At 46.5% G+C, this 23,333-nt stretch overlaps 1 long non-coding RNA gene across 1 annotated transcript; it reads right to left on the bottom strand.

Moving 5' to 3' along the window:
* Positions 1–1,359: 1,359 nt before the first annotated feature.
* Positions 1,360–2,399, bottom strand: LOC146870832 (uncharacterized). The gene is made up of 3 exons (XR_014959458.1): positions 2,263–2,399; positions 1,981–2,091; positions 1,360–1,698 (listed from the first exon to the last, which is right to left on the bottom strand). It is a non-coding gene; the product is annotated as an uncharacterized LOC146870832 (long non-coding RNA).
* Between the last annotated feature and the right edge of the window lie 20,934 nt (positions 2,400–23,333).

Here is a 23,333-nt window from a genome sequence, read left to right as displayed (position 1 = left end):
CATAATATTTATCCTCGAAAAATTTATTGAGCCTAATTTTTCTAAAAAAGCTTTTTAAGTCACTTTCTAACTCATATAAATTGTGCGGGGCACTTGGTGCAAAACTAAAACCTTTTTTTAAAATTTCATTTTCATCTTTGGTTAAACTCCTCTTAGATAGATTGATTATGGGCAGTTCATCTACCTCCAATACTGTCTGCTCCGAGTGGCTAGATATTCCTGTCCCGGATTCTGAGGTTGATGGTTCCTCAGGGGTTCTTGCCGGTTGTAGCCACGGTAGCCCCTCTGTCCCCGATTTTGGCGTCTGCCTAAAAAAGGTTCCCGTTCAAATGAGGGAGCTCCTCTCATATTTTTCTCCCTATCTTGTTCATCTTCGCTGCTGGAACCTGACGTTTCAGAGAATGTGACACGTTTGGTCCCCCCTCTTGAGTAGAGCGGTCGCGTATATTGTGGTCTTTCCCACTTGGGGTCATTTTTATTATTAAAATAATCTTTACCTATGTATGGATATACTACTTCAGCATTGTATCTCTCTACATCTTTCCTCAATTTTTTCGTTTTTTTATTAGTAAGATAATCCCTGTAGCCTTTTGCTTCCAACTCGAGTTCCTCTAATTTGTTTTTAGCTTCCTCCAAAGCCGAATTTTGTTTAAAATGGGCTTCAAATTCATCGATTTGTTTTTTCTCAATGTCCAGAAGTTCCTGGGCTGTTTCGATAATAAGAATGAGCCAATCTCGGCTACATCGGTTGGCTATATGTGTCCATGTTTCTATGAACTTAGGATTTTCTACAAAGAGCCCCGGTTCGTTTCTCACTTGAAGACCTATGGGGATCACTCCAGCTTTTAAGTATTCAATTAAAAATTCCGCATGGAGTTCCGTACGGATCAACTTCTTCTTTGCATTTAAGATTTTTATCAATTGTTCATGACTGCTGTTATTTAGAACATTAGTATTACTACTCCGTGGATTTTGGTTGATTAATCTATTAAATTGATCCTCGGAAAAACCAAAAGTTTTCAATTTATCCATAATTTCTTTTCAATGACCGCCTTTGATAAATAATAGGTCGGTATAAATATCAATCAACTTAAAGCGACCTCTCCAACCAACTGGTTGTGCTTATATGTTAGATATATGAGCGAGAGCGACCCCTTATATCTTCCAAGGGAATGGGGTACTAATATCACAACAAAAGATGCAATCCCTCTGCTGAGACACAGTGGTACAGTACTAGTATCGCATAGCACTACAATCAATCCAATTATACTCAAATCATCATGATATGTTACTCACATTTATTATGCAGATTTTTTTTTTAATTTTTTCAAAACAATTTATGTACATGTATTTCATAAAAACAGATCATACATTTGCATGAATATTTAAAAACACAGAATTACACACCATATACTACTTGACAGATATTAAAAAAACATATAACAACCTGTTATGAGCCCGCATAACAGAAGACAACGTGAGACAGTATGCTTTGTCATTTGTTACACATCCTATTGGGTAATAAGTTAATGTCCGTAGTTTGTGATATATTACACAATTATATCTACTCCTGAAACCACGGTTCTCCCGAGATTGTGTAGTTGAGAAGCGTCGACGCGTTTCGATGGTAAATCTTATTAATCCATCTTTATCAAGACAAGTTTATAGGCTTTAAGTCCTCGTTATTAAATCCGGGACCTATTGAGAGAAAGAAAGTTTTTGTTTTATATCGCAATTATGGAATGAATACTCCATTCTCTGATTGCTAACTTAACCAGTGTCTCTCTAATTATCAAGCCTGGCTAATGATACATTCATGAATACTCTGTAGGGCACTCTTGCGTTATTCTATAATTATTAATGCTCCTAACTTGTGCAAAATATAATTGTTTTAAATATTATTGTTTTCAAGAGGAAACTATCCCCTTAATTCGTAAGGAGCCAGCACGGTGTGTATTATAGTCAGAGAAAACCACTTACTTCTCTATGTTGAAAAGCGTTGATCAATTTATATTGTCATTAATGATCCTGATATATGTTATACGTAGAGGAAACAGAGATCCGAGCTATCTGTCCTCATGGGCATCTCACCTAGTGTAAAAGATATAATGATATGTACTCGTGAGAAGCACTGCTTAAATGAAAGCTATGTTTATCTTATTACACAAGCAGCATATCCTGCTCCCATCTACCATCTGGCCCCTAGAGTTTTACCACCGTGTTTATATTTTATAATCAGTAGTGCACAAAAAGACTACTTACTTGTCTGTTTCGAGTACGAATGTCCTAATATGTATTAAAAGCGGCGTGACGGGGATTCATAATAACTCTCCCACAATGAACGTCACTTGTTCATCAAAAAAACACAACGTGCGCAGATAATGGCGCCACGAGGCAGCTTGAAATAGCGTGACGGGGATCCGTAATAACTCTCCCTTAATATGCGTCACCTGTTACAGAAAACGTGTGTAAGTATTAGCGCTACACAGATAACATAACCAACTAACGGAGCATAGAGTCCCCTTTAATACGTTCTATCGTTTTTAGTTGCTAGTGCTCTCACCTCTAAGTTCGATGTTAACGGCTTCGAGTGCGGAAATGCTCCTGATTGCTCTCGCCTCGCCTACGCCTAAGGCGTCTGCTTATTTGTTAGTACTGCCAAAGGCTGTGATAGGTCGGTGAACCCACCAGACATATCACGTGTCATATGTATTTTTTTGTCGAGAAGATTTATCGAGGTAAACAGCACGGATTTTATGCAGAATGCGCATAATACGACTGCTAGTTAATACATACTCACATTGGCTAAAAAAGATCAAAACACACACGTGACTCAAACACGTGTTGTATATTTGTAACCAAGGAGATATATCGTTATTTTAATAAAGTGTGCCAAGCATCCCATTATATAAATGGTTGTGCGGAACATATCCCGACACAACTTCGCTGATGGGAATAACCTAATAGAGTGGGCAATCGAGGTCCTACTTTCATCATAACTAGTGGTTAATTATGTCACGTGATTCCGAGCGGAATGTTCTTTGAATGGCTTCCAACTTTGTTTTCACATTTGTTTGATAATCCTAGGGACATACACAAGGACATACCCAAAATCTCTTACATTTCGTTTACACATGTTATCTTATATACTTCTATACAGAACGTAAAACTATCCACATATTTCGGCACATTATAGTAATTGCAATATTAGGTGGATGTAATCAAGAACAAAAACAATTCTCCTTTTTATGTAATTTCCAATATGACTTGCAATCGTCAACCACGTATTTAGTAGAGACATAACTTATTCCATTACATATCACAACAATTATAGTTATACTTTCCTCATTTCCACTTATGTATTACAAATAATCCATATATAGGATATAACAATAATAGTTTCTAAAATTTCAACAATCAATCATATCCACTGATGTGCTACAAATAGTCCATATATAGGATCTAACAATAGTATTTTCTAAAATTTCAACAATCAGTGGCGGCACATCATTCCTTAATCTGATTGCGATTATAGCTTCATAATAATCTCCTATATAACATGGAAAGAACTGACTAATACTACGTGAGCTCACATACTTTAGCAGTGTATCATTTTCTCAGGTAGCAATAATACTCATCCAGTCCTCCTTTGAGTTAAGTCCCTTCTCTACTGTATTAAGATGGCATATAAACCATTGTTCTCTCTTTTTTCTTTTTGTATTGACGTCACCGCCTCTTCTATTAACTGTCACTTTTTCTAGAATAAACCACTGGATTTGATCCCAATTGTGGTTCATTTCCAGAAAGTGATCTGTCAAAGGTGCATTCACTTTTCTTGTTTTAATTGCCGATTTGTGCTCCAACAGGCGGGTACGTAGCTCCCTACTCGTTTCGCCTACGTACCCAAGACCACACGGGCATATTAAAAAGTAAACGACATTCTTGCTACGACAGTTATTTAAACTTCTAGCCCAGATCGTTTTGTTATTGTGAGTGAGACTTTTTGCTTCGAGGCATAGAGGACAAATGGAGCACGTTCCACATTTGTAATTACCCTTTGCTTTGCCTCCTGTGACCATAGTTTGAATTTCATGTTTTTCGTCATATGTTCTAACTAACGAATTACGTATTGTTTTGTTACGCCTGAATGAAAACAGAGGCTTTTCTAAAATTGTTTCAGCTCCATAGTTTAAAATCTTCCAATTTTTATTCACAATATTTTTAATCCTATTACTAAGATTGGAAAATTGCGAAACAAAAACTATGCGTCCTGTTGTTTTATCATCTTTTTTCTCTTTATTGATCTCCAATAGCTGATCCCGATTATAGAATCTCGCTCTTTTGAACGAGTGTTTGATCAATTTGCTAGGATAGCCTCTAGCGGACAATTTTTTCTTCAGAGTTTCAGAATGGAGATAAAAGTCTGAGAGGGTTGTGCAATTACGCCTAAGTCTTAAAAACTCCCCAAACGGGATATTGTCCTTCTGGGAGCGAGGATGGTTACTACCATATAATAAGAGTGTGTTTTTATCAGTAGGTTTGGAATATAACTCTACCTGCAGAGTATCTGTGACATTTTTGATTTTTATGTCTAAAAAGGCAACCTCAGAATCACTATAATGCGCCGTAAATTTCAAATTTGGATCTCCCAAATTGATCCATTCAAGGAAAAGCTCTAAATCCTGGCTGGCACCGTTCCAGACAAAGATGATATCGTCAATGTAACGGTGCCAGCAGGTAACATTTTCAAAATCTCTTGACTGGGGGAGAATGTTTGCATTGTCAGCATTCCGTCCATCATTTGTTTGTTGTAACGCTTTTCGCCCTAAGTGGGATGGGTATTCCCAGACGTGGGACCCGTGCTCACTACGCCACTGGAGTCAAGCTATCCTGGCTGATGACGGCTGATAGCCAGAAACCGGTCCTAGGATGCTTGATTCCGGTCCAGGGAAGACATGGCTTGGCAGTTCGGGCTGGACTGTTCCCATGAGGCACAGGGTCAAGACTGATTTGCATATGGCCATGTCTAAACTGGGGTGGTGTAGTGGGCAAAAGAACGATGGATTTAACCCAGATCTCTTGACTGGGGGAGAATGTTTGCATTGTCAGCATTCCGTCCATCATTTGTTTGTTGTAACGCTTTTCGCCCTAAGTGGGATGGGTATTCCCAGACGTGGGACCCGTGCTCACTACGCCACTGGAGTCAAGCTATCCTGGCTGATGACGGCTGATAGCCAGAAACCGGTCCTAGGATGCTTGATTCCGGTCCAGGGAAGACATGGCTTGGCAGTTCGGGCTGGACTGTTCCCATGAGGCCCAGGGTCAAGACTGATTTGCATATGGCCATGTCTAAACTGGGTGGTGTAGTGGGCAAAAGAACGATGGATTTAACCCAGATCTCTTGACTGGGGGAGAATGTCTGCATTGTCAGCATTCCGTCCATCAATTGTTTGTTGTAACGCTTTTCGCCCTAAGTGGGATGGGTATTCCCAGACGTGGGACCCGTGCTCACTACGCCACTGGAGTCAAGCTATCCTGGCTGATGACGGCTGATAGCCAGAAACCGGTCCTAGGATGCTTGATTCCGGTCCAGGGAAGACATGGCTTGGCAGTTCGGGCTTGACTGTTCCCATGAGGCACAGGGTCAAGACTGATTTGCATATGGCCATGTCTAAACTGGGGTGGTGTAGTGGGCAAAAGAACGATGGATTTAACCCAGATCTCTTGACTGGGGGAGAATGTTTGCATTGTCAGCATTCCGTCCATCATTTGTTTGCTGTAACGCTTTTCGCCCTAAGTGGGATGGGTATTCCCAGACGTGGGACCCGTGCTCACTACGCCACTGGAGTCAAGCTATCCTGGCTGATGACGGCTGATAGCCAGAAACCGGTCCTAGGATGCTTGATTCCGGTCCAGGGAAGACATGGCTTGGCAGTTCGGGCTGGACTGTTCCCATGAGGCACAGGGTCAAGACTGATTTGCATATGGCCATGTCTAAACTGGGGTGGTGTAGTGGGCAAAAGAACGATGGATTTAACCCAGATCTCTTGACTGGGGGAGAATGTTTGTATTGTCAGCATTCCGTCCATCATTTGTTTGTTGTAACGCTTTTCGCCCTAAGTGGGATGGGTATTCCCAGACGTGGGACCCGTGCTCACTACGCCACTGGAGTCAAGCTATCCTGGCTGATGACGGCTGATAGCCAGAAACCGGTCCTAGGATGCTTGATTCCGGTCCAGGGAAGACATGGCTTGGCAGTTTGGGCTGGACTGTTCCCATGAGGCACAGGGTCAAGACTGATTTGCATATGGCCATGTCTAAACTGGGGTGGTGTAGTGGGCAAAAGAACGATGGATTTAACCCAGATCTCTTGACTGGGGGAGAATGTTTGCATTGTCAGCATTCCGTCCATCATTTGTTTGTTGTAACGCTTTTCGCCCTAAGTGGGATGGGTATTCCCAGACGTGGGACCCGTGCTCACTACGCCACTGGAGTCAAGCTATCCTGGCTGATGACGGCTGATAGCCAGAAACCGGTCCTAGGATGCTTGATTCCGGTCCAGGGAAGACATGGCTTGGCAGTTCGGGCTGGACTGTTCCCATGAGGCACAGGGTCAAGACTGATTTGCATATGGCCATGTCTAAACTGGGGTGGTGTAGTGGGCAAAAGAACGATGGATTTAACCCAGATCTCTTGACTGGCGGAGAATATTTGCATTTTCAGCATTCCGTCCATCATTTGTTTGTTGTAAAACACTACCACCAGCACAACTCACTACACTACCCAAACACCACTGCTGTACACTAAATCCTAAAACACTGAACCCAGCAAGACCCCCTACACTACACAAGCACCACTGCAGTACCCTAAACCCTAAAACACAACCCAAGCACGACACCCTACACTACCCAAGAATACCTGCACTACCCTAAACCCTAAAACACTACCACCAGCACAACTCCCTACACTACCCAAACACCACTGCACTACCCTAAAACCTAAAACACTGAACCCAGCAAGACCCCCTACACTACACAAGAACCACTGCACTACCCTAAACCCTAAAACACTACCCAAGCACGACACCCTACACTACCCAAGCATGCCTGCACTACCCTAATCCCTAAAACACTACCACCAGAACAACTCACTACACTACCCAAATACCACTGCACTACTCTAAACCCGAAATCTACCTCCAGCAGGACCCCCTTCACTACACAAACACCACTGCACTGCCTAAAACACTACGCCCAGCACGACCCCCTACACTACACAAACACAACTGAACCACCCTAAACCCTAAAACACTACCCACAGCATGACCCCCCACACTACACAAACACCACTGCACTACCCAAAACCCTAAAACACTACCCCAACACTACCCCCTATACCACGCAAACAACACTGCACTACCCTAAACCCTAAACCCTAAAACACTACCCCCAGCATGACACCCTATACTACCCAAACTTCACTGCACTACCCTAAACCCTAAAACACTACCCCAGCACAAACCCCTGCACTACCCAAACAGCACTGTACTATCCAAAACCCTAAAATACTATCCCCAGCACGACCCCTACACTACACAAATACCACTGTACTACCCTAAACCCTAAAACACTACCCCCAGCATGACCCCCTACACTACACAAACACCACTGGACTACCCTAAACCCTAAAACACTACCCCCTACACTACGCAAACAACACTGCACTACCCTAAACCCTAAAACACTATCCCCAGCACTACCCCCTATACTACACAAACACCGCTGCACTACCCTAAACCCTAAACACTACCCCCAGCAGTACCCCCTACACTATGCAAACAACACTGCATTACCGTAAACCCTAAAACACTACCCCCAGCATGACTCCCTACACTACACAAACACCACTGCACTACCCTACTGCACTACACTAAACCCTAAAACACTACCCCCAGCATGACCCCCTATGCTACCCAAACACCACTGCACTACCCTAAACACTAAAACACTACCCCCAGTACGACCCCCTAAACTAGTCAAACACCACTGCACCACTCTAAACCCTAAATCTACCTCCAGCACATCCCCCTACTCTACACAAACACCACTGCACCACTGCACCACTGCACTGCCTAAAACACTACCACCAGCACAACTCACTACACTACCCAAACACCACTGCTCTACACTAAAACACTGAACCCAGCAACACCCCCTACTCTACATAAGCACCACTGCACTACCCTAAACCCTAAAAAATAACCCCCTACACTACCCAAACATCACTGCACTACCCTAAACACTAAATCACTACCTCCAGCACAACTCCCTATACTACCCAAACACCACTGCACTAACCTAAACCCTAAATTTACCCCCAGCAAAAACCCCTACACTACACAAACACCACTGCACTACCCTAAGACCTAAAACACTACCCCAGCACAACCCCCTTCACTACACAAACACCACTACACTGCCTTAAACCCTAAAACACTACCCCAGCTCGACCCCCTACACTACACAAACACCACTGTACTACCCTAAACCCCAAATCTATCCCCAGCATGACCCCCTACACTACACAAACACCACTGCACTACCCTAAACCCTAAAACACTACCCCAAGCATGACCCACTACACTACACAAACACCACTGTACTACCCTAAACCCTAAAACACTACACCCAGCACAAACCCCTGCACTACCCAAACAGCACTGTACTATCTGAAACCCTAAAACACTATCACCAGCACGACCCCCTAAACTACACAAATACCACTGCACTACCCTAAACCCTCAAACACTTCCCCAGTATGACCCCCTAAACTATCCAAACACCACTGCACTACTCTAAAACCTGATTCTAACCCCAGCACATCCCCCTACACTACACAAATACCACTGCACTACCCTATACCCTAAAACACTACCCCCAGCACAACCCACTTCACTACACAAACACCACTGCACTGCCTAAAACACTACCCCCAGCACGACCCCCTACACTGCACAAACACCACTGCACTTCCCTAAACCCTAAATCTACCCCAGCATGAACCCCTACACTACACAAACACCACTGCACTACCCTAAACCCTAAAACACTACCCCAAGCACGACCCCCTACACTACACTAACACCTCTGTACTACCCTAAACCCTAAAACACTACCCCCAGCACGACCCCCTACACTACCCAAACACAACTGCACTACACTAAATCCCAAAACACTACCAGCAGCACGACACCATACACTACCCAAACACCACTGCACTACCCTAAACTATGACCCCTACACTACACAAAAACCACTGCACAACCCTAAACCCTAAAACACTACCCCCAGCATGACCCCCTACACTACACTAACACCTCTGTACTACCCTAAACCCTAAAACACTACCCCCAGCATGACCCCCTACACTACCCAAACACAATTGCACTACACTAAATCCAAAAACACTACCCCCAGCACGACATCATACTGTACCCAAACACCACTGCACTACCCTAAACTATGACCCCTACACTACACAAAAACCACTGCACAACCCTAAACCCTAAATCACTACCCCCAGTATGACCCCCTACACTACACAAACACCACTGCACTACCCTAAACCCTAAAACACTACCACCTACACTACCCAAACACCAATGCACTACACTAAACCCTTAAACACTATCCCCAGCACTACCCCCTACACTACACAAACACCACTGCACTACCCTAAACTCTAAAACACTACCCTCAGCACGACTCCCTACACTACCCAAACACCCCTGCACTAATCTAAACCCTAAATTTACCCCCAGCACAAACCCCTACACTACAAAAACACCACTGCACTACCCTAAGACCTAAAACACAACCCCCAGCACAATCCCCTTCACTACACAAACACCACTGCACTGCCTTAAACCCTAAAACACTACCCCCAGCACGACCCCCTACACTACACAAACACCACTGTACTACCATAAACTCCAAATCTACCCCCAGCATGACCCCCTACACAACACAAACACCACTGCACTACCGTAAAATCCAAAACACTACCCTTACCATGACCCACTACACTACTCAAACACCACTGTACTACCCTAAACCCTAAAACACTACCCCCAGCACGACCCCCTTCACTATCTAAAGACAACTGCACTACCCGAAACCCAAAAACACTACCCAAACATAACTGCACTACCCTAAACCCTAATACACTACCACTAGCATGACTCCTTACTCTACCCAAACACCACTGCACTGCTCTAACACCTGATTCTTCCCCAGCACAATCCCCTTCACTACACAAACACCACTGCACTGCCTAAAACACTACCACCAGCGCGACCCCGTACACTACACAAACACCACTGCACTTCCCTAAACTCTAAATCTACCCCAGCATGAACCCCTACACTACACAAACACCACTGCACTACCCTAAACCCTAAAACACTACCCCAAGCTCGACCCCCTACACTACACAAACACCTCTGAACTACCCTAAACCCTAAAACACTACCCCCAGCACGACTCCCTACACTACCCAAACACAACTGCACTACACTAAATCCAAAAACACTACCCCCAGCACGACACCATACCCTACCCAAACACCACTGCACTATCCTAAACCACGACCCTCTCCACTACACAAAAACACTGCACTACCCTAAACCCTAAAACACTACCCCCAGCATGACCCCCTACACTACACAAACACAACTGCACTACCCTAAACCCTAAAACACTACCCCCTACACTACACAAACACCACTGCACTACCCTAAACCCTCAAACACTACCCCCAGCATGATCCCCTACCCTACCCAAACACCACTGCACTACCCTAAACCCTAAAACACTACCCCCAGCATGACCCCCTACACTACACAAACACCACTGCACTACCCTAAACCCTAAAACACTACCACCTACACTACCCAAACACCAATGCACTACACTAAACCCTAAAACACTATCCCCAGCACTACCCCCTACACTACACAGACACCACTGCACTACCCTAAACCCTAAAACACTACCCACAGCAGTAACCCCTACACTACCCAAACACAACTGCACTACATTAAACCCTAAAGCACTATACCCAGCATGACCCCATACACTACACAAACACCACTGCACTACCCTACTGCACTATACTAACCCTTAAAACACTACCCCCTGCATGAACCCCTACACTACCCAAACACCACTGCACTACCCTAAACCCTAAAATACTACCCCCAGCATGACCCCCTGCACTACCGAAACAGTATGGCACTCCCCGAAACCATAAAATACTATCCCCAGCACGGCCCCCTACACTCCACAAATACCACTGCGCTACCCTAAACCCTAAAACTATCCCCAGCACGGCCCTCTACACTACCCAAACACCACTGCACTACCCTAAATCCCAGATCTTCCCCCAGCATGACCCCCTACACTATACAAACAGCACAGCACTCCCCGAAACCATAAAACACTATCCCAAGCACGGCCCCCTACACTCCACAAATACCACTGCGCTACCCTAAACCCTAAAACTATCCCCAGCACGGCCCTCTACACTACACAAAAACCACTGCACTTCCCTACTGCACTACACTAAACAGTAAAAAAATACCCCCAGCATGATCCCTACACTACGCAAACACCACTGCGTTTCCCTAAACCCTAAGACATTTCCAACAGCATGACACATTACACTACATAAACACAACTGCACTACCCTAAACCCCAAAACACTACCCCCAGCACGACCCCCTACACTACACAAACACCACTGCACTAGCCTAAACCCTAAAACTCTACCTCCAGCACTACCCCCTACACTACCCAAACACCACTGCACTACCCTAAAACCTAAAACACTGAACCCTGCAAGACCCCCTACACTACACAAGCACCACTGCACTACCCTAAACCTTAAAACCCTACCCAAGCACGACACCCTACACTACCCAAGCATACCTGCACTACCCTAAACCCTAACACACTACCACCAGCACAACTCACTACACTACCCAAACACCACTGCACTGCTCTAAACCCTAAATCTACCTCCAGCACATCCCCATACACTACACAAACACCACTGCACTGCCTAAAACACTACCATCAGCACAACTCACTACACTACCCATACACCACTGCTCTACACTAAATCCTAAAACACTGAACCCAGCAAGACCCCCTACACTACACAAGCACCACTGCACTACCCTAAACCCTAAAACACTACTCAAGCATGACACCCTACACTACCCAAGCATACCTGCACTACCCTAAACCCTAAAACACTACCACCAGCACAACTCACTACACTACCCAAACACCACTGCGCTACCCTAAACCCTAATACTCTACCTCCAGCACTACCCCCTACACTACCCAAACACCACTGCACTACCCAAAAACCTAAAACACTGAAACCAGCAAGACCCCCTACATTACACAAGCACGACTGCACTACTCTAAAGCCTAAAACACTACCCAAGCACGACACCCTACACTACCCAAGCATACCTGCACTACCCTACACCCTAAAACACTACCACCAGCACAACTCACTACACTACCCAAACACCACTGCACTACTCTAAACCCTAAATCTACCTCCAGCAGGACCCCCTTCACTAAACAAACACCACTGCACTGCCTAAAATACTACCCCCAGCACGACCCCCTACACTACACAAACACCACTGAACTATCCTAAACCCTAAATCTACCCCCAGCATGACCCCCTACACTACACAAACACCACTGCACTACCCTAAACCCTAAAACACTACCCCCTACACTACACAAACACCACTGCACTACCCTAAGCCCTCAAACATTACCCCCAGCACGAACCCTTACACTACCCAAACACCACTGCACTACCCTAAACCCTAAAACACTACCCCCAGCATGAACCCCTACAATACACAAACACCACTGCACTACCCTAAACCCTAAAACACTACCACCTACACTACCCAAACACCAATGCATTACACTAAACCCTAAAACACTATCTCCAGTACTACCCCCTACACTACACAAACACCACTGCACTACCCTAAACTCTAAAACACTACCCCCAGGAGTACCCCCTACACTACCCAAACACAACACCACTACCCTAAACCTTAAAACACTACTCCCAGCATGACCCCCTACAGTACACAAACACCACGGCACTACCCTAAACCCTAAAACACTACTCCCAGCAGTAACCCCTACACTACCCAATCACAACTGCACTACACTAAACCCTAAAGTACTACACCCAGCATGACCCCATACACTAAACAAACACAACTGCACCTCCCTACTGCACTACACTAAACCTTAAAACACTACCCCCAGCATGAACCCCTACACTACCCAAACACCACTGCACTAACCTAAACCCTAAAACACTACCCCCTGCACTACCCAAACAATATGGCACTCCCCGAAACCATAAAACATTATCCCCAGCACAGCCCCATACACTCCACAAATACCACTGCGCTACCCTAAACCCTAAAACTATCCCCAGCACGGCCCTCTACACTACACAAACACCACTGCACTTCCCTACTGCACTACACTAACCCCTAAAACAATACCCCCTGCCTGACCCCCTACACTACCCAAACACCACTGCACTACCCTAAACCCTAAAACACTACCCCAGCATGACCCCTTACACTACCCGAACACCACTGCGTTTCCCTAAACCCTAAGACACTTCCCCCAGCATGACACATTACACTACATAAACACAACTGCCCTACCCTAAACCCCAAAACACTACCCCCAGCACGACCCCCTTCAATACACAAACACCACCGCACTACCCTAAACCCTAAAACTCTACCTCCAGCACTACCACCTACACTACCCAAACACCACTGCACTACCCTAAAACCTAAAACACTGAACCCAGCAAGACCCCCTACACTACACAAGCACCACTGCACTACCGTAAACCCTAAAACACTACCCAAGCACGACACCCTACACTACCCAAGCATACCTGCACTACCCTAAACCCTAAAACACTACCACAAGCACAACGCACTACACTACCCAAACACCACTGCACTACTCTAAACCCTAAATCTACCTCCAGCAGGACCCCCTTCACTACACAAAAACCACTGCACTGCCTAAAACACTACCCCCAGCACGACCCCCTACACTACACTAACACGACTGAACTACCCTAAACCCTAAATGTACCCCCAGAAAGACCCCCTACACTACACAAACACCACTGCACTACCCTAAACCCTAAAACACTACCCCCAGCATGACCCCCTACACTACACAAACACCACTGCACTACCCTAAACCCTAAAACACTACCCCCAGCACAACACCCTACACTACACAAACACCACTGGACTAACCTAAACCCTAAAACACTACCCCCAGCATGACCCCCTACACTACACAAACACCACTGCACTACCCTAAACCCTAAAACACTACCACCTACACTACCCAAACACCAATGCACTACACTAAACCCTTAAACACTATCCCCAGCACTACCTCCTACATTACACAAACACCACTGCACTACCCTAAACTCTAAAACACTACCCTCAGCACGACTCACTACACTACCCAAACACCACTGCACTAATCTAAACCCTAAATTTACCCCCAGCACAAACCCCTACACTACAAAAACACCACTGCACTACCCTAAGACCTAAAACACAATCCCCAGCACAATCCCCTTCACTACACAAACACCACTGCACTGCCTTAAACCCTAAAACACTACCCCCAGCACGACCCCCTACACTACACAAACACCACTGTACTACCCTAAACTCCAAATCTACCCCCAGCATGACCCCCTACAAAACACAAACACCACTGCACTACCGTAAAATCCAAAACAGTACCCTTACCATGACCCACTACACTACTCAAACACCACTGTACTACCCTAAACCCTAAAACACTACCCCCAGCACGACCCCCTTCACTATCTAAAGACAACTGCACTACCCGAAACCCAAAAACACTACCCAAACATAACTGCACTACCCTAAACCCTAATACACTACCACTAGCATGACTCCTTACTCTACCCAAACACCACTGCACTGCTCTAACACCTGATTCTTCCCCAGCACAATCCCCTTCACTACACAAACACCACTGCACTGCCTAAAACACTACCACCAGCGCGACCCCGTACACTACACAAACACCACTGCACTTCCCTAAACTCTAAATCTACCCCAGCATGAACCCCTACACTACACAAACACCACTGCACTACCCTAAACCCTAAAACACTACCCCAAGCACGACCCCCTACACTACACAAACACCTCTGAACTACCCTAAACCCTAAAACACTACCCCCAGCACGACTCCCTACACTACCCAAACACAACTGCACTACACTAAATCCAAAAACACTACCCCCAGCACGACACCATACCCTACCCAAACACCACTGCACTATCCTAAACCACGACCCTCTCCACTACACAAAAACACTGCACTACCCTAAACCCTAAAACACTACCCCCAGCATGACCCCCTACACTACACAAACACAACTGCACTACCCTAAACCCTAAAACACTACCCCCTACACTACACAAACACCACTGCACTACCCTAAACCCTCAAACACTACCCCCAGCATGATCCCCTACCCTACCCAAACACCACTGCACTACCCTAAACCCTAAAACACTACCCCCAGCATGACCCCCTACACTACACAAACACCACTGCACTACCCTAAACCCTAAAACACTACCACCTACACTACCCAAACACCAATGCACTACACTAAACCCTAAAACACTATCCCCAGCACTACCCCCTACACTACACAGACACCACTGCACTACCCTAAACCCTAAAACACTACCCACAGCAGTAACCCCTACACTACCCAATCACAACTGCACTACATTAAACCCTAAAGCACTATACCCAGCATGACCCCATACACTACACAAACACCACTGCACTACCCTACTGCACTATACTAACCCTTAAAACACTACCCCCAGCATGAACCCCTACACTACCCAAACACCACTGCACTACCCTAAACCCTAAAATACTACCCCCAGCATGACCCCCTGCACTACCGAAACAGTATGGCACTCCCCGAAACCATAAAATACTATCCCCAGCACGGCCCCCTACACTCCACAAATACCACTGCGCTACCCTAAACCCTAAAACTATCCCCAGCACGGCCCTCTACACTACCCAAACACCACTGCACTACCCTAAATCCCAGATCTTCCCCCAGCATGACCCCCTACACTATACAAACAGCACAGCACTCCCCGAAACCATAAAACACTATCCCAAGCACGGCCCCCTACACTCCACAAATACCACTGCGCTACCCTAAACCCTAAAACTATCCCCAGCACGGCCCTCTACACTACACAAAAACCACTGCACTTCCCTACTGCACTACACTAAACAGTAAAAAAATACCCCCAGCATGATCCCTACACTACGCAAACACCACTGCGTTTCCCTAAACCCTAAGACATTTCCAACAGCATGACACATTACACTACATAAACACAACTGCACTACCCTAAACCCCAAAACACTACCCCCAGCACGACCCCCTACACTACACAAACACCACTGCATTAGCCTAAACCCTAAAACTCTACCTCCAGCACTACCCCCTACACTACCCAAACACCACTGCACTACCCTAAAACCTAAAACACTGAACCCTGCAAGACCCCCTACACTACACAAGCACCACTGCACTACCCTAAACCTTAAAACACTACCCAAGCACGACACCCTACACTACCCAAGCATACCTGCACTACCCTAAACCCTAACACACTACCACCGGCACAACTCACTACACTACCCAAACACCACTGCACTGCTCTAAACCCTAAATCTACCTCCAGCACATCCCCATACACTACACAAACACCACTGCACTGCCTAAAACACTACCATCAGCACAACTCACTACACTACCCATACACCACTGCTCTACACTAAATCCTAAAACACTGAACCCAGCAAGACCCCCTACACTACACAAGCACCACTGCACTACCCTAAACCCTAAAACACTACTCAAGCATGACACCCTACACTACCCAAGCATGCCTGCACTACCCTAAACCCTAAAACACTACCACCAGCACAACTCACTACACTACCCAAACACCACTGCGCTACCCTAAACCCTAATACTCTACCTCCAGCACTACCCCCTACACTACCCAAACACCACTGCACTACCCAAAAACCTAAAACACTGAAACCAGCAAGACCCCCTACATTACACAAGCACGACTGCACTACTCTAAAGCCTAAAACACTACCCAAGCACGACACCCTACACTACCCAAGCATACCTGCACTACCCTACACCCTAAAACACTACCACCAGCACAACTCACTACACTACCCAAACACCACTGCACTACTCTAAACCCTAAATCTACCTCCAGCAGGACCCCCTTCACTAAACAAACACCACTGCACTGCCTAAAATACTACCCCCAGCACGACCCCCTACACTACACAAACACCACTGAACTATCCTAAACCCTAAATCTACCCCCAGCATGACCCCCTACACTACACAAACACCACTGCACTACCCTAAACCCTAAAACACTACCCCCTACACTACACAAACACCACTGCACTACCCTAAGCCCTCAAACATTACCCCCAGCACGAACCCTTACACTACCCAAACACCACTGCACTACCCTAAACCCTAAAACACTACCCCCAGCATGAACCCCTACAATACACAAACACCACTGCACTACCCTAAACCCTAAAACACTACCACCTACACTACCCAAACACCAATGCATTACACTAAACCCTAAAACACTATCTCCAGTACTACCCCCTACACTACACAAACACCACTGCACTACCCTAAACTCTAAAACACTACCCCCAGGAGTACCCCCTACACTACCCAAACACAACACCACTACCCTAAACCTTAAAACACTACTCCCAGCATGACCCCCTACAGTACACAAACACCACGGCACTACCCTAAACCCTAAAACACTACTCCCAGCAGTAACCCCTACACTACCCAATCACAACTGCACTACACTAAACCCTAAAGTACTACACCCAGCATGACCCCATACACTAAACAAACACAACTGTACCTCCCTACTGCACTACACTAAACCTTAAAACACTACCCCCAGCATGAACCCCTACACTACCCAAACACCACTGCACTAACCTAAACCCTAAAACACTTCCCCCTGCACTACCCAAACAATATGGCACTCCCCGAAACCATAAAACATTATCCCCAGCACAGCCCCATACACTCCACAAATACCACTGCGCTACCCTAAACCCTAAAACTATCCCCAGCACGGCCCTCTACACTACACAAACACCACTGCACTTCCCTACTGCACTACACTAACCCCTAAAACAATACCCCCTGCCTGACCCCCTACACTACCCAAACACCACTGCACTACCCTAAACCCTAAAACACTACCCCAGCATGACCCCTTACACTACCCGAACACCACTGCGTTTCCCTAAACCCTAAGACACTTCCCCCAGCATGACACATTACACTACATAAACACAACTGCCCTACCCTAAACCCCAAAACACTACCCCCAGCACGACCCCCTTCAATACACAAACACCACCGCACTACCCTAAACCCTAAAACTCTACCTCCAGCACTACCACCTACACTACCCAAACACCACTGCACTACCCTAAAACCTAAAACACTGAACCCAGCAAGACCCCCTACACTACACAAGCACCACTGCACTACCGTAAACCCTAAAACACTACCCAAGCACGACACCCTACACTACCCAAGCATACCTGCACTACCCTAAACCCTAAAACACTACCACAAGCACAACGCACTACACTACCCAAACACCACTGCACTACTCTAAACCCTAAATCTACCTCCAGCAGGACCCCCTTCACTACACAAAAACCACTGCACTGCCTAAAACACTACCCCCAGCACGACCCCCTACACTACACTAACACGACTGAACTACCCTAAACCCTAAATGTACCCCCAGAAAGACCCCCTACACTACACAAACACCACTGCACTACCCTAAACCCTAAAACACTACCCCCAGCATGACCCCCTACACTACACAAACACCACTGCACTACCCTAAACCCTAAAACACTACCCCCAGCACAACACCCTACACTACACAAACACCACTGGACTAACCTAAACCCTAAAACACTATCCCCAGCATGACCCCCTACACTACACAAACACCACTGCACTACCCTAAACCCTAAAACACTACCACCTACACTACCCAAACACCAATGCACTACACTAAACCCTTAAACACTATCCCCAGCACTACCTCCTACATTACACAAACACCACTGCACTACCCTAAACTCTAAAACACTACCCTCAGCACGACTCACTACACTACCCAAACACCACTGCACTAATCTAAACCCTAAATTTACCCCCAGCACAAACCCCTACACTACAAAAACACCACTGCACTACCCTAAGACCTAAAACACTACCCCCAGCACGACCCCCTACACTACACAAACACCACTGTACTACCCTAAACCCCAAATCTACCCCAAGCATGACCCCCTACACTACACAAACACCACTGCACTACCGTAAAATCTAAAACACTACCCTTACCATGACCCACTACACTACACAAACACCACTGTACTACCCTAAACCCTAAAACACTACCCCCAGCACGACCCCCTTCACTATCTAAAGACAACTGCACTACCCGAAACCCAAAAACACTACCCAAACATAACTGCACTACCCTAAAACCTAATACACTACCCCTAGCATGACTCCTTACACTACCCAAACACCACTGCACGGCTCTAAAACCTGATTCTTCCCCAGCACAACCCCCTTCACTACACAAACACCACTGCACTGCCTAAAACACTACCACCAGCACGACCCCGTACACTACACAAACACCACTGCACTTCCCTAAACTCTAAATCTACGCCAGCATGAACCCCTACACTACACAAACACCACTGCACTACCCTAAACCCTAAAACATTACCCCAAGCACGACCCCCTACACTACACAAACACCTCTGTACTACCGTAAACCCTAAAACACTACCCCCAGCACGACTCCCTACACTACCCAAACACAACTGCACTACACTAAATCCAAAAACACTACCCCCAGCAGGACACCATACACTACCCAAACACCACTGCACTACCCTAAACCACGACCCCCTCCACTACACAAAAACACTGCACTACCCTAAACCCTAAAACACTACCCCCAGCATGACCCCCTACACTACACAAACACAACTGCACTACCCTAAACCCTAAAACACTACCCCCTACACTACACAAACACCACTGCACTACCCTAAACCCTCAAACACTACCCCCAGCATGACCCCCTACCCTACCCAAACACCACTGCACTACCCTAAACCCTAAAACACTACCCACAGCAGTAACCCCTACACTACCCAAACACAACTGCACTACATTAAACCCTAAAGCACTACACCCAGCATGACCCCATACACTACACAAACAACACTGCACTACCCTACTGCACTATACTAAACCTTAAAACACTACCCCCAGCATGAACCCCTACACTACCCAAACACCACTGCACTACCCTAAACCCTAAAAAACTACCCCCAGCATGACCCCCTGCACTACCGAAACAGTATGGCACTCCCCGAAACCATAAAACACTATCCCCAGCACGGCCCCCTACACTCCACAAATACCACTGCGCTACCCTAAACCCTAAAACTATCCCCAGCACGGCCCTCTACACTACCCAAACACCACTGCACTACCCTAAATCCCAGATATTCCCCCAGCATGACCCCCTACACTATACAAACAGCACGGCACTCCCCGAAACCATAAAACACTATCCCAAGCACGGCCCCCTACACTCCACAAATACCACTGCGCTACCCTAAACCCTAAAACTATCCCCAGCACGGCCCTCTACACTACACAAAAACCACTGCACTTCCCTACTGCACTACACTAAACAGTAAAAAAATACCCCCAGCATGACCCCCTACACTACGCAAACACCACTGCATTTCCCTAAACCCTAAGACATTTCCAACAGCATGACACATTACACTACATAAACACAACTGCACTACCCTAAACCCAAAAACACTACCCCCAGCACGACCCCCTACACTACACAAATACCACTGCACTAGCCTAAACCCTAAAACTCTACCTCCAGCACTACCCCCTACACTACCCAAACACCACTGCACTACCCTAAAACCTAAAACACTGAACCCTGCAAGACCCCCTACACTACCCAAGCACCACTGCACTACCCTAAACCTTAAAACACTACCCAAGCACGACACCCTACACTACCCAAGCATACCTGCACTACCCTAAACCCTAACACACTACCACCAGCACAACTCACTACACTACCCAAACACCACTGCACTGCTCTAAACCCTAAATCTACCTCCAGCACATCCCCATACACTACACAAACACCACTGCACTGCCTAAAACACTACCATCAGCACAACTCACTACACTACCCAAACACCACTGCTCTACACTAAATCCTAAAACACTGAACCCAGCAAGACCCCTACACTACACAAGCACCACTGCACTACCCTAAACCCTAAAACACTACTCAAACATGACACCCTATACTACCCAAGCATACCTGCACTACCGTAAACCCTAAAACACTACCACCAGCACAACTCACTACACTACCCAAACACCACTGCGCTACCCTAAACCCTAATACTCTACCTCCAGCACTACCCCCTACACTACCCAAACACCACTGCACTACCCAAAAACCTAAAACACTGAAACCAGCAAGACCCCCTACATTACACAAGCACGACTGCACTACCCTAAAGCCTAAAACACTACCCAAGCACGACACCCTACACTACCCAAGCATACCTGCACTACCCTACACCCTAAAACACTACCACCAGCACAACTCACTACACTACCCAAACACCACTGCACTACTCTAAACCCTAAATCTACCTCCAGCAGGACCCCCTTCACTACACAAACACCACTGCACTGCCAAAAATACTACCCCAGCACGACCCCCTACACTACACAAACACCACTGAACTACCCTAAACCCTAAATCTACCCCCAGCATGACCCCCTACACTACACCAACACCACTGCACTACCCTAAACCCTAAAACACTACCCCCTATACTACACAAACACCACTGCACTACCCTAAGCACTCAAACATTACCCCCAGCACGAACCCTTACACTACCCAAACACCACTGCACTACCCTAAACCCTAAAACACTACCCCCAGCATGAACCCCTACAATACACAAACACCACTGCACTACCCTAAACCCTAAAACACTACCACCTACACTACCCAAACACCAATGCATTACACTAAACCCTAAAACACTATCTCCAGCACTACCCCCTACACTACACAAACACCACTGCACTACCCTAAACTCTAAAACACTACCCCCAGGAGTACCCCCTACACTACCCAAACACAACACCACTACCCTAAACCTTAAAACACTACTCCCAGCATGACCCCCTACAGTACACAAACACCACGGCACTACCCTAAACCCTAAAACACTACTCCCAGCAGTAACCCCTACACTACCCAATAACAACTGCACTACACTAAACCCTAAAGTACTACACCCAGCATGACCCCATACACTAAACAAACACCACTGCACCTCCCTACTGCACTACACTAAACCTTAAAACACTACCCCCAGCATGAACCCCTACACTACCCAAACACCACTGCACTACCCTAAACCCTAAAACACTACCCCCTGCACTACCCAAACAATATGGCACTCCCCGAAACCATAAAACATTATCCCCAGCACAGCCCCATACACTCCACAAATACCGCTGTGCTACCCTAAACCCTAAAACTATCCCCAGCACGGCCCTCTACACTAAACAAACACCACTGCACTTCCCTACTGCACTACACTAACCCCTAAAACAATACCCCCTGCCTGACCCCCTACACTACCCAAACACCACTGCACTACCCTAAACCCTAAAACACTACCCCAGCATGACCCCTTACACTACCCGAACACCACTGCGTTTCCCTAAACCCTAAGACACTTCCCCCAGCATGACACATTACACTACATAAACACAACTGCCCTACCCTAAACCCCAAAACACTACCCCCAGCACGACCCCCTTCAATACACAAACACCACCGCACTACCCTAAACCCTAAAACTCTACCTCCAGCACTA

The sequence above is a fragment of the Triturus cristatus genome, chromosome 1_1 (genome assembly GCF_964204655.1).
Source record: "Triturus cristatus chromosome 1_1, aTriCri1.1, whole genome shotgun sequence".
Classification (NCBI taxonomy): Eukaryota; Metazoa; Chordata; class Amphibia; order Caudata; family Salamandridae; genus Triturus; species Triturus cristatus.
The sequence above is the reverse complement of the archived record's forward strand: the minus strand, read 5'-3'. Positions and strand labels throughout refer to the sequence as shown.